General features: G+C 48.5%; 1 pseudogene; it reads right to left on the bottom strand.

Moving 5' to 3' along the window:
* Window positions 1-1,668: 1,668 nt before the first annotated feature.
* LOC120692370 lies at window positions 1,669-13,011 on the bottom strand (annotated as a pseudogene).
* Between the last annotated feature and the right edge of the window lie 1,517 nt (window positions 13,012-14,528).

Genomic DNA, 14,528 nt, shown 5'->3' with positions numbered 1-14,528 from the left:
TGTAGATGTACTGTTTGGCACTGTAGACAGAAAGAGCGTGGGAAACAAGGAGAGAGCAAATTTGCTCTTGCTCCCTCCGCTGTGGTCAGCTTACCTGCTCTCACTAGCGTGGCACAGTGACGCGAGAGAATTTCGGTGGCGAGTCAAGGCGGCACCGAATCAGCTTGTGCCGTGGGGTTTCATTTCATCAGATCCACACCCACCGGTGGTGCCCTGTGTTCCCGGCTCTTGATTTCTTATTCCCGATACGTCCTTGGCGCGGAGCCGGAGATGGCGATGGCTCGGGTGAGCCCCGCCTCAGTGGCGACGGACTAGCGCCGGAGCTGACCGGTAGGCCGGGCCGCCGGGGCCGGGGCATGCCGGATGCAGATTGAGGTGGAGATGTCAGGTACTCAGGTACGGGTAGGGATAGGGATAAATAGGAATAGGAAGATGGATATTTGAAATATTCGAATTTGTTTCTATACAAATCCCTTAGATATATGGACACGTCGACTTCGGACTAGTTTATTTAGTTTAGTTACCCAGCGCGATCTAACGAAATTGATGAGGGCCGGTTTAAGTAATGGCCTACCTAGGCGCTAGACCAGCGGCCGCTCATACTGGTCTACGGTCTACCAGGGCTGTGTTTGGTTAGGGCTGAAAAAAATTTCACGAAAATTTTTAATATTTTTTATCACTAATTTAGAGTATTAAATAAAGTAGTTGTGCTGCCGTTGTCTCGTCGTTCGATCCACTTGGCTCTTGTTGTTTAGTTGCATAATTCAAAATTCAAAATTTTTTTCCGGCACCTGCATGGAGACTTAAATCTAGACGAAATAAAAAACGCATTGCACAGTTTGCCTGTAAATCGCGAGACGAATATAATAAACCTAATTAGGTCGTAACTAGATGCTAAATTGCTACAGTAATGCTACAGTTAACAACCTCTAATGACGGATTAATTAGACTCATTAGATTTGTTTCGCGATTTACAGACGAGTTTTGTAATTAATTTTGTGATTAGTCTATGTTTACTTCAAATGTAGAAAGATTTTTTTCAAAAACTTTACACCTTCTAACTAAATAAGGCCTGCTTGCGCTTGCATCGCTAGTAGTACTGGTGGTAGACGCGTCTCGGTGGATTATCTACCGTTTCTCCCGGCTTAAATACTACCGCCAGGCTTCAATTGTCTACTTCAAGTGGGTTCGGGATACAAATTATCATGTAGCGCTCCTGTGACGCAAGAACGTTGAACAGTTGATCCAAGTGCGCGCACGCGTCTCGATCGGTGCCATTTGTCAGTCGGTCGACGATGACAGTTTCGACACTGTCCTAGGCGACTATGCCGTGCGTCGCGTCTCGCCATGAACACCAACGCCCGAAACGTGATCTGATGAAGGACGGCCAGCAACGTGTGCTCAGGTGAGACAAAAGCTAATAAGTGTCCGATATTTTCAGGCACGGGCGCATGGCGCGGAACACCGACCTGTACGGCTGTACCACGGCACCACCGCGCGCAACTTTTATTATTCCCATGCCATGTTACCATACTTCTCCCAACCGGACGACGCGGACACGCGGCGCGCGCGCTTGGTTGCACGCTATGACCTGATGCCGCGACGCGCCCAGGCCGGCCGGCGCGGGCGGGCGGGCGGGCTAGGGGCTAGCCAGGCATCCAGCTCAGCTCACCTCGCCGTCGCCGTCCGGTGGAGCCCCCGCTCGATGTGGAGCGTGATCATGGTGCGTGCGGTAGCCGACGGTCGCCCCCTCGCCGTCGCGGAGGCGGAACGCGAAGGACCGGAGGAGCACGGCCGCGAACAACTTCATCTGCCGGTACGCGAACTCCTTGCCCAGGCATATCCTCGGCCCGGCCTGGAACGCCGTGAACTTGAACGGGCTCTGCTCCTGGAACTCGCCGCCGCCTCCCCCGCCGAGCCACCGCTCGGGGCGGAACGCCTCGGCGTCCGCGCCCCACAGGTACTCCATCCGGCCCCTGGCGTACGGGACGTAGAACACGATGTCCCCCTTGCTCACGCTGGAACCGTCGGGCAGGACGTCGTCGCCCAAGCACTGCTTGTTATCCTGCAGGCAGTTAGTCAATGGCAGTTTTGGGGCACACGTCCACACAAAAAGAATGTAGTACTAGCAATGAGCCATGGGCTCTCACCAGGGGAACCGACGGGTACAGCCTGAGCGTCTCCGTCAGGGCGGCGTGCAGGTAGTGCATCTTGTTCAGGGCCTCGTCGGTCAGGCTCTACGCGAACTCCTCCGCGGTCGCCGTCTCGCTGGCGCCGGTGGCCCTCGTGGCCTCCTCGCGGACCTTCTCCTGGACCTCCGGGTGCTTGCACGCCATGTAGAGGAACCACGCGAGCGCTCCCGCCGTCGTGTCCTTGCCGGCGATGACTATGTTCAGGATGATGTCCCTCAGGTACTTGTAGTCCACCGTCCCGGACTCGTCCGTCGCCGCTTGGATGAACCTGGACAGCATGTCTTGCCTCGAATCCTGTCCCGCATTGCTGCAAGAGAGCTCCTGCGACCTGTCGCGGATGAGCTTGTACACGAACTCGTCGACGACCCTGACCCGGTCCCGGAGCGCCGCCTCGGATCCCACGTTGAGGAGCCTCATCGCCTTCCAGAAGGCGTTGACGTAGCGGAGCAGCGTGAACTCGCTGGCGTCGTCGAAGGCCGCGGCGAAGCGGGTGCCCTCGCCGGAGCCGCCCAGCGTGTCGAGGTCCAGGCCGAAGGCGATGGTGAAGATGGAGTTGTTGGGAAACGGGTAGGCTACGCTAGCATCACTACCGCATATACCCAAGATATTTGCGAGTAGAAGATCATAGATCGTTACCACTAGACGCGCAGCGCAGCGGAAGAAGTCGCGCGTCGATGTAGAGGAAGTAGTCGATCACGTTCCACGAACCGAGCTCCTCGTACTTGATCCCAGCAGCCGATCATCGCAGCAGTTGCAGCAGCGCCTCCACGGAGTTCACACGTACGGGGATGAAACGCCGGGCGTCGGTGTGCTAGCACCGCACGCACGGCAAGGGCGGCGGCCAAGAGAGAGAGGGAGGGGCGGCGGCTAGGAGGTGGCGCGGCTCACCGGGTATCGCCCCCTAGCCCCTCCCTCATATATATAGGGCGTACTAATGGGCTTCTATCTCATAGGCCCATTAGTAACCCTAATCCCTCTTGGATCAATATCCTTTTGGGCCTTTAAACCGTATTGTGATGATGGGCTCTTGGGCATATCACCAACAATCTCCCACTTGCACTAGAGACAATCATACATGCAAGCTTTCCAACATTCCAAACCCCTTAAGTGTGTGACCCGTTAGGTTCATGTGTAGGTGGTCGTGATCGGAAATCATTTCCGAATCACAAGTCAATAGCGGCACCTAGCAGGGCATAGTGACTCACAAATACACATAAAGATCATATCGGCCGAACCTTAGATATACTCATACACCGATCCCATTGCCACACGATACCAGTCAAGCTCAAAGCGAGATGCGTGCCACCTTTGTGATAGCTCGACCATTCTCTCGATCTAATAGTGGATTCTATTCATAACTAACCTTTAGTCATCATGATTAACTCTTTAATCACTTTGGCATGGCCATGCATTTTCAAATCCAACTATCTCGAGGGGCCTAGAGATATCTCTCCCATTATCTAGGAGGGGCAAATTCCATCTTGATCCGCTCACATCCCATTCCATGTTTCATGACACACCTGTAAGCTACTTTTGTAACTACCCAGTCACGGAGTAGCGTTTAGTAGCCCCAAGATGCACCACTACACACAGTGAGAAACAATGGTGATCTCAGGTCTAAGGATCCAGTAGGTATAACACTCAAGAACAACTGATGGCACATACAAAATAACAATCCCAACATTGCCTTGGAGTGGGTCAATCCAACACCATATTCACCAACATGTGTCCACATCATTAATCCGGTATCTCCATATCCATGATCCGTGAAACATGATCATCAATTAATGCATGTGCTAGTCTCAACGTCGTTGTTGTCCCACACAACGACATAAACTAGGGATAATTTAGAATCATATCATTGTCAACAAAAAGTTTCACGAACAAGTCACATACTTGATAATCAATGTAAAAATAATCATCCATGGAACAAATAACAATTATTTATCATTACATAAATATACTCATGACACAAAAATCTCCCACGCACACTAGAATCACTGATGTAAGTATCTAATACCCATAGATCTCATGTGCGCCTCATGCTTTGGTTGTGGGAGAGGCTTCGTCAACGGATCAGCAACGTTTGAATCCGTGTGCACCTTGCAAACCTTCACATCACCTCTCTCAACAAAGTTACGGATGAGGTGATACTTCCGCAGTATATGTCTGGACTTCTTAGTTGTTCTAGGCTCCTTTGCTAGTGCAACGGCACCACTATTATCACAATAGAGGTCCACTAGACTGGACGCACTAGGAACAACACCCAAGTCGGAAACAAACTTTCTGATCCAAACAGCTTCTTTTGCAGCTTCGGAAGCTGCAATATACTCGGCCTCTGTCGTCGAATCAGTCACCGTATCTTGCTTGGAACTCTTCCAGCTCACTGCCCCACCATTGAGGCAGAAAACAAAACCGGATTGCGATTTGGAGTCATCTTTGTCTGTTTGAAAACTAGCATCGGTGTAACCCTTTACAAGGAGCTCATCTTCGCCTCCAAATATTAGGAACATATCCTTAGTTCTTCTCAAGTACTTAAGGATACTCTTTACAATTGTCCAGTGAGCTTCACCGAAATCTGACTGATACCTGCTCGTAACACTTAGAGCAAAGGAAATATCTGGGCGCGTGCAAAGCATAGCATACATGATCGACCCTATGGCTGAAGCATAAGGAATCGTACTCATCCTCTTTTGCTCATCAGGTGTCGTAGCACACTGACTCTTGCTTAGAGTAATGCCATGTGACATTGGTAAGAAACCTTTCTTGGAATCTTGCATATTGAACCGATTCAATATCTTGTCAATGTACGTGTCTTGGCTTAATCCAATTAGCCTTTTTGATCTATCTCTATAGATCCTAATACCCAGAATATAAGCCACCTCTCTTAAATCCTTCATCGAAAAACTCTTTTTCAATGAGGTTTTAACGGCTTCAAGCATTGGAATATCATTTCCGATCAGTAATATGTCATCCACATATAGGACCAGAAACACAAGTGCGCTCCCACTAGCCTTTTTGTAAACACAAGGCTCATCTTCATTCTTGATGAAGCCAAACCCTTTAACTACTTCATCAAAACGAATATTCCAACTCCGAGATGCTTGCTTCAATTCATAGATGGACCTCTGAAGCTTACATATTTTCCCAGTATTTTTAGGATCGACAAAACCTTCAGGCTGTGTCATATACACATCCTCACTTAGATGTCCATTAATGAAAGCGGTTTTGACATCCATTTGCCATATCTCATAGTCATAATATGCGGCAATTGCTAGGAGAATCCGAACAGACTTTAGCATTGCGACGGGCGAAAAGGTTTCCTCATAGTCAACACCTTGAATTTGTCGGAAATCTTTCGCCACCAATCACGCCTTATAGATGTGAACATTTCCATCCATGTCTGATTTTTTCTTAAAAATCCACTTACAGTCGACAGGTCTCACACTGTCAATTTGATCGACCAAGTTCCAAACTTGATTATCATGCATGGATTTTAGCTCGGATTCCATGGCTTCAAGCCATTTGTCGGAGTCGGGTCCCATAATTGCTTCTTTGTAGGTCAAGGGCTCATCATTTTCGATCAATAATACGTGGCGCTCCTCCGTAATAAGGAGGTTGAGCTTGTCAGTAGCGCGACGTACCCTTATAGACCTTCGTGGGGCTGGTGCCTCAACTACGGGTTGTGCAACATCTTGCACATCCCGTGGATGTTCAGTGGTTGCTGAAACAGTTTCGGGTGTTTCCTGAATTTCTTCAAGTTGCACCTTGCTCCCACTAAATCCTTTTGAGAGAAACTCATTTTCTAAGAAAACATCATTACGAGCGACAAACACTTTACCTTCCGCCTTATTGTAAAATAATATCCTTTGGTTTCCCTAGGATACCCCACAAAGAAGCATTTGTCTGACTTTGGAGTGAGCTTATCTGACATCAAACGTTTGACATAAGCCTCACATCCCCAAACTTTGAGAAAAGATAATCCGGGACGCTTCCCAGTCCATATCTCATATGGTGTCTTCTCAACAGACTTACTTGGAACCCTATTCAGTGTGAATGCTGTAGTTTCAAGAGCATAACCCCAAAATAACAATGGAAGATCAGCTTGGCTCATCATGGACCTAACCATGTCCAACAAGGTTCGGTTCCTCCGTTCGGATACCCCATTCCATTGAGGCGTTCCGGGCGGAGTTAGCTGCGGAATAATTCCACATTGCTTCAAATGATCACCAAATTCAAGGCTTAAATATTCTCCTCCACGATCAGATCGCAGAAATTTAATTGTCTTGCCTAATTGATTTTGTACTTCATTCTAAAATTCTTTGAACTTTTCAAATGATTCAGACTTGTGCCTCATTAAGTAGATATAGCCATATCTACTAAAGTCATCAGTGAAAGTAATAAAGTACTGAAAACCACCTCTGGCTATTGAGCTCATTGGTCCACATACATCGGTATGTACAAGTCCCAACAAGTCACTCGCCCTTTCACTATGACCAGCGAAAGGCGCTTTGGTCATCTTTCCAAGCAAACAAGACTCACATGTGTCAAATGATTCAAAATCAAATGAGCTTAACAATCCATCTTTATGGAGTTGTTCAATGCGCTTCTCATTTATATGACCTAAGCGACAATGCCAAATAAAAGTGGGATTCAAATCATTTGGTCTAAGCCTCTTAGTATTAATGTTACAGACAGATTTATCCTCAAGATCAAGAACATATAATCCATTCACCAATGGACAATGAGCATAAAAAATACCATTGCAAAAAATAGAACAACGTTTGTTCTCTATTACAATCTTAAAATCACCAACTTCTTCCAAACATGAAGAAGAAATAATGTTCTTGCTCAAAGCAGGAATGCAATAACAATTATTTAATTCCAAAACTAATCCGGAGGGTAGAGACAAGTAGTAGGTGCCGACTGCCAACACCGCAACCTTTGCGCCGTTGCCGACACGAACGTCCAACTCGCCTCTTGCAAATCTTCTAGTCTCACTTAGACCCTGCAACGATTTGCAAGTGTGAATCATCGATCCAGTATCAAATACCCATGATTCACTAGAAGATAATGCAATATTTATTTCTATAACATTTATACCTGAAGTGGAAGTCTCACTTCCCTTCTTCTTCTTCTTTTCTTCCAAGTACTTCTTGCAGTTCCTAGACCAATGTCCCTTTTCATGACAGTGGAAGCATTCATCCTCAGAAGTAGCGCCAGATTTGGCCTTAGGTGCTGGCTTTAGCTTAGAGCCCGAGGACTCACCACCGAAACTCTTTTCCTTGCCTTTACCTTTGGGATTAGGAGGCGTCCAACGCTTCCTCTTTTTGTTCCCCTTCTGAATCATCATCACATGATTGGGATTCTTATTAATGCTCTCCTCTGCTGTTTTTAGCATCCCATGCAACTCACTCAATGTTTTATCCAAGCCATTCATCTGAAAGTTCATGATAAAAGGCTCATAGCTCGCCGGGAGCGACTGGAGAATAACATCAGTAGCCAAGTCTTGGTGAAGTTCAGAACCAAGTCTGTCCAAAGTCTCAATGTAACCAATCATTTTGATCACATGAGGACTGACCGGGCCACCTTCTGTCAGCTTGCACGCAAACAAGGACTTTGAGATATTGAACCTCTCAGTCCTGGCTTGGTTCTGAAACATCCCACTCAGCCCCTCGATCATGGTATGAGCATCCGCATGCTCATACTGCTTCTGCAGATCAGGGGACATGGTGGCGAGCATCAGACAGCTGACATCAAGTGAGTCATTGCAGTGCTTCTCATAAGCTCTACGATTAGCAGCAGTTGCATTGTCAGGGAGATCATCAGGATATGGCTGCTCAAGAACATACTCCTTTTTCTCTTGCCTGAGAACAATTCTCAGGTTGCGGTACCAATCAATAAAGTTTGTTCCATTCAACTTTTCTTTCTCAAGAACAGAACACAAATTGAAAGCGGAATTGTTACTGGCAGACATGATCTACAACATTAAAGTAAAGCAAGATTTCAGCACTAAGTTTATGTAAAAGACTTTCATTAACTGATTTAACAAAAGACAACCTACTATATCAAAGTCATCTTCCCTCTAATGACATATAGTGGTTCAAGATCCATAATCACTAAAATCCTAGTGAGCTTTAGCATCACGGCTAGAAAAGTAGTGATACAGGTAAGCAACAAATTACTAATCACATCTCTATGCGACTCTTGTTTGTTGGGTGGCATCCAATGCCCCGGCCCCAACCCTGTGCCTTAAAGCCCAAAACTGTTTTGATAGCTTTGCTGAGTAAACCAATACTATGCTTGTGAATGTGCGACATCCATCCTATACAAAAGTGATAGCTGAGGGTACTCTACTTTGGTAAACCTACCACACAACGATCAAAATTTATAGGTGCAGATATTGGTAAAAGGCATAAAAAACTCAACCTTTTCTGAGGGAAGCTATTCTATCATGATTAAAGCATCCACCATATGTAAAAGCATGAAATAATAGTATGACAGGAAAATAAACATCACAAGCATATAATCATATTATATTGTGAATAGTATGGCCTCTTGCATCACAATGGGCTCCATCGCCATGGCTCCAAGGTGACCTCCATTGCCATCCGTCCTGTCTTGTGGTGATCATCATCGCCATCATGATTGAAGCCTCCATGAAAAGATACTAAGCTACTAGATCTAATAGCTAGTGAAATAATTACATGAGGATTCAAACATCACAAGTCGACACGCAGGTCGTTATACAATAATGGTGCAACCTCAACCCGGTTGTGTTAACTTGCGACACGCAGGCCACACAAATCATCACATACATCATCACATGACATTGAGGCCATACCATTCACATCACACCCTGCAAAAGCAAGTTAGGCATACGACGTGTTCTACCAAAGTAGCGCTTGGGAAGCCGCTACAGCGAGAAAGCAACGGCGGTCCCTATGAAAACCTCACGGAATTACACAGATCGCATCTATGGAATCCCTATGAAAATCTCATCAGAGTGATCGCATCACCTCAAATCCGAGCCATTCATAATGCCTCAATTTTCACTAGGTCAATCACATTGACCGTGCAAACTTTGCACTTGAGAAGACTACATCTACACATGACCTCGATCTGTTGGTTCAATCTGCTGACTATGCACACAGTTAGTCCCAATGGTGATTCCAGCCGGTAGGGACATGTCGTATGCATAACAGAGAAAGAACACAAACTAATCTTTTGTCACATGCCGCGCAATCAACTCGCTCCAGTTTTAACCCCTTATGACCAATTGATCTAATCAAACCGTGCAAAAGTAATAGATCCAATCTACTACAACAACATATCACCTATATGCAAAAGATCCAGACCAAAAACTACGCAAGATGGCTCTGGTACGACTGTTGGGAAACGGGTAGGCTACGCTAGCATCACTACCGCATATACCCAAGATACTTGCGTGTAGAAGATCATAGATCGTTACCACTACACGCGCAGGGAAGCGGAAGAAGTCGCGCGTCGATGTAGAGGAAGTAGTCGATCACGTCCCACGAACCGAGCTCCTCGTACTTGATCCCAGCAGCTGATCAGCGCAGCAGTCGCAGCAGCGCCTCCACGGAGTCCACACGTACGGGAATGAAACGCCGGGCGTCGGTGTGCTAGCACCGCACGCACGGCAAGGGCGGCAGCCGAGAGAGAGAGGGAGGGGCGGCGGCTAGGAGGTGGCGCGGCTCACCGGGTATCGCCCCTAGCCCCTCCCTCGTATATATAGGGCGTACTAATGGGCTTCTATCTCATAGGCCCATTAGTAACTCTAATCTCTCTTGGATCAATATCCTTTTGGGCCTTTAAATCGTATTGTGATGATGGGCTCTTGGGCATATCACCAACAGGAGTCCATGGTCGCCTTGAGCGCGAGGCCCTGGAACTCCACGGGCCGCCCGGCCGCCGCGGCGCCGGAGACGACGCCGGCGAGCCTGACGGCGTTCTGCTTGAAGACGGCGCCGCTGAAGTCGCGGAGCGCCCGCGTGGAGAAGTCGTAGCTGGCCATCTTCCGCTGCTGCCGCCACTTGTCGCCGTCCACGGCGAAGATGCCGTCGCCGAGCAGGTCGGTCATGTTCTCGTAGTTGTACGCGCCCTGCGCCCGGCCGGCCGTTGAGATGAGAATGAGGTACGCGGCTACGCGCCATCATCAGCGGCAAACACGCGAGGAATTCCTTTTTTTTGAGAAAAAGTGTTGGACTTTATTGATAACATTTTACATCCAGCCCCCTGAAAGGGCACCCCAAAGTACAAGATAATTTACATATAAGCTCTTGAAAGGAGCACCCAGCAAGCTTCAGCATCGCCGACCAACGTTGCCGCAATCCGGTTCTTCTCCGTCTCCCGCAATAGAGAAGATAACCCAGAATGGAGCTAGCAGTCGCATCCCGAATTGATGAAGAGTCCGTAAATTTTGAAAGGCCCATCAGTGGCTCTTGCCTTTGATCCGTTGAACGCCCTAACAAATGGCAAGCCATCTCTTCGTCGTCACCAGGATCAGACACCGGTCGCCCCACCGTCCAACCCCAGTCGACGAGCAAACCCGCAAAGGGGGACACAAACCTCACAAGGCAGTTTCTGCCAACCTCGCAGTCATCAGAAGTACCTTGGAGGGACAAAATAATCCTCTGGACTCCAGCTCCCATATCAGCAGGTATGAGGCCACCGCTGACACTGGTTGCATGGGCATGGACAGCGTAAAGAAACGCACAGAAAATTCGACCACCAACGCATAAGAAAGTATCGAAGAAATCATCGCCGGTGATGAATCCTCCGCATATGACGCCATCATCATGCTCCATGCAGACAACGACCAGCAGCAGACCCCAACCACCGCCAATATAGACAACACCAGAAAAAATCTAGAGGAGACAAAAGACTCCCGGCACATGGCTCACCGAGAGGTAAACCAACCCTTTGGTAACAGTAGATCTATGCACTAAGCGTAGATAAGTACATGTAACAGCTAAACCTACAAACATAGGTATAAACAATCCTCTCACCAGAGACGACGCTGCAGAGCTCGCCCTCAAGCACCGCGAGGCACCACCGGCCAAGGCCCAAATGGACCCCGCCCAGCCGCCGCCGACCCCATGCAGAAGACGCTCGAGCCGAGCTTCCTCCACTAGGAGCCGCGCACCGCCGCTGGGCTTACTCCGCACGGAGGCACGCCCCACCGCAGAGCTCACCCAACGGGGCCGCACGGCGTCGAAGAGCTCGCTCCGCGCTCGCCTCGGTGGAGGAGATCCACGAATCACCTGGAAGTCGCCTCTCTACACTGTAGCTTGAAGAACTCTCGCGATTGCTAACACTTCACACGCGAGGAATTCCGGAAACTAGCTTTGTCTACGATTGGAAGGCCCATTACAGGTCCACACGAAAGAGAGTCTCTTAGTCTTTTGTTTAGGTGGGCCGTTTTCTAGAGGCCCGTAAACAAAAGAGATGCTCTCGGTCTCTTTGTCGTGAGGAGATGTCGTGGTAAGGAGAACGTTACAGTTTGGCCCCTTGAGCAAGCAAATCGATCCTGCGTTGTCGGGGTCTCGGAGTTTTTCACATCGCTGGGGGAGCAGAAAGCAGGGACGTGGTTGGGAACGAAGATACTACTAAAATCTAAATCTAGGGTCGAAATAGAGTCATGGATGCTTTCTACGGAGCCATGCAACACTACATGTCACCTGCAATTTTCCCCCTTCCTCGGGCAGTCAGGCACAAGAACGATTTGGGATCTGAGGGCGTCTACAGCGGTCTGGCGATTTGGGCCAGCGATTTGGAGGGGAGAGAGAGAGGAGGGCACCAGGCGCTTGGGAAGGGCGCATGTGAGAGCGAGAAGCATCGGCGAGTGTGCGAGCTAACGACGAAGGAAGCACTAGCTGCCACTGTGCGGCAACTGTTCATGCATCGATTGGAAAAAATCAAATAGCTGGCCAAATAGTCAACTGCTGGAGACGCCCTGATGATCGACTATACTTCGTGGTCACTGATCAGGCAACAACTAACCTTCCCATACTACGGCCCATTGTTTCAAGGTATGGGTATGGGACAAATAACGTCCAAAGCATCTCCAACAATAGCCCTCGAATCAGATCTTCTATTTCTTGAGTAAGGAGTCCATCTATTTTTTTTGAGAGCTAGTTTTTTAATGTCAACTCTAGTAGTGGTCTCTAAATTTCACCTTCTTCTTTTAATCTAAATTGTGGGATCCATCTGTCGGTGGATAGAGAGTGGAGGAAGAGACTTGAAAACCTCCTCAAAATGAGGGTTTTAGTAGAGGATCTACAGGAGCGCGATTTTTTTATCCTACCCTCTAAATTTAAGATGAGAGTTTGTTTAAAGGAACCGCTGGAGTTGCTCTTACGGTCACACAGATAGTTAATTACACCACTAATAAACATGCAGCTAGAAGAGAAAGCACCATATAGCTTAATCAAATACGAGTACTAGAGCTTTAATTTGCTGCGCTCACCTTGCCGTAGTTGGTGAAGTTGGTCCGGAGGATGTGCTCCATGACGGCCGGGTCGGACGTGTAGATCTGGCGCCGCCCGGCCGGCGCCAGCAGCTGGAAGGTCTTGCGCTCCCGAAACAGGTCCGTGAGGTAGTCGTGCAGCCGCCGGACGTGGTACAGCTGGTGGAACACCGTGCCCACCACGGGCGGGTACCGCTTCCCCGGCTTGCTGACTCTGCGGTGGTGGCCGGCGACGACGAGCAGGTAGTACGAGCAGAGTGCCAGTAACGCGAGGCCGGCGACGGCCAGCGGCGCCGAGGTGTAGTGGTGGGCTTCTAGTGCTCCCATGGTGTAATATCTCGAAAATTGACCCAAATAAATTACTCGCTAAAAATAATTTTTTCAAAATCATTTCGATGTTGAGCTCAAATCATTCCAAATCCGCTCTGTCTAAGATCCTGTTTCCCCGAAATCTTTCCCGGCGATTGTAGCGAAAATGGCCTCTCATGCCATATTTCAATATAATGTTTTGGCGATTGATGACACACACAACACTTGGACTAATATATGTGTTAAGATGATCATTATCAGGTTTATAGGTCCAAGGGATGAAGAGATACAAAACCCCGAAGAAATCAGGTCGAAAGGACCAAGACAGAGGCAATTTGCTATCACCGGTTGAACCGGCGCTGGGCAAATTACACTCATCAGTGCAATGGGCTCAGAGAAGACCAAGGCAGCAGCATGCACCGGATGAACCGACGAAGAGCAGAGTGAAGGCGTCGGTGCAATGGACCCAGAAGCTGAGGCTAGGGTTTTGCACCGGTTAAACCGGCGATGAAGAAAAGACATACGTCGGTGCAATGACTGAAGCGAAGTCAGACACAGAGGGACACCGGTTGAACCGGTGATGATGAAAAATGAGTGTCGGTGCAGTTGTCCAGAGACTCCATTTTTCGGGGGGTTTATGAGCTTACACGCACCAGTTAAACCGACGATCACTTCAAGAGCGTCGGTGCATTGATCAAGTAGCCGTTGGAGCAGTAACGGTTAAGTTGCTGGGAAAATACACTCACCGGTTAAACCGGTGATGACAAAAAGTGAGCGTCGGATCAACCGGCGTTAAGGGATTTTGTCAGCCTTTTCCCAACGGCTAGTTTGAGGGGTTGGGCTATATATATGCCACCCCACGGCTCATTTGAGGTTGCTGGAGACTAAGGAAGCATACTACACTTGAAGAACCTCTCCAACCACCATAGAGCTTCATTGTACATCATATAGGCTTAAGCACACTTGTGAGAGTGCTTAGTGCTTGTAATAGGGATTATTTCTTGCGAGAGCTCCCTTGAGAGAAGTCTTGCTGCGGCAAGCATCTTGTGTACTCGTCGTGTGACCCTCCGACTTGGTGTGGAGCGGCAACGACACTTTGTGCGGGGAAGGAGATCCCTCTTGGTGAGAAGCTCCAATAGTGAAGACGGTGCCGTTGGTGACGCTTCGAGAGAGACGGTGACGGTGGCCTTGTCTTGGTGACTTGGGGTCACTTAGCCTTTGCTTGCCGGGAGCCTTGGTGGCGAACGCAAGACGATGATCAAGCGAAGAGACTTGGCATCACACTTGTTCGTGTTGGACAAGTGGCCGTGGACATAAGGAGAGACTTGGTGTCCTAACCGAACCACGTTAAATCGTGTGTCTTCACGGGAGTTTGCATATTCTCTCCCTTACCTCTTTACTTACCGTATTACGTTTCACGGGAGGGAGAAGGAAGAAAGGGCTATTTTGCCCTTAGGCCCCTCATTTCCTTCTTTTTTATTTATGAGTCCTTCCCCATCTCTATGTTCTTTTCCAAAGAAGCCCTCCATGTTTCC

This window comes from Panicum virgatum, chromosome 9N (genome assembly GCF_016808335.1).
Source record: "Panicum virgatum strain AP13 chromosome 9N, P.virgatum_v5, whole genome shotgun sequence".
Lineage (NCBI taxonomy): Eukaryota > Viridiplantae > Streptophyta > Magnoliopsida > Poales > Poaceae > Panicum > Panicum virgatum.
Note: the sequence above shows the minus strand (reverse complement) of the source record. Positions and strands in the feature narration are given on the sequence as shown.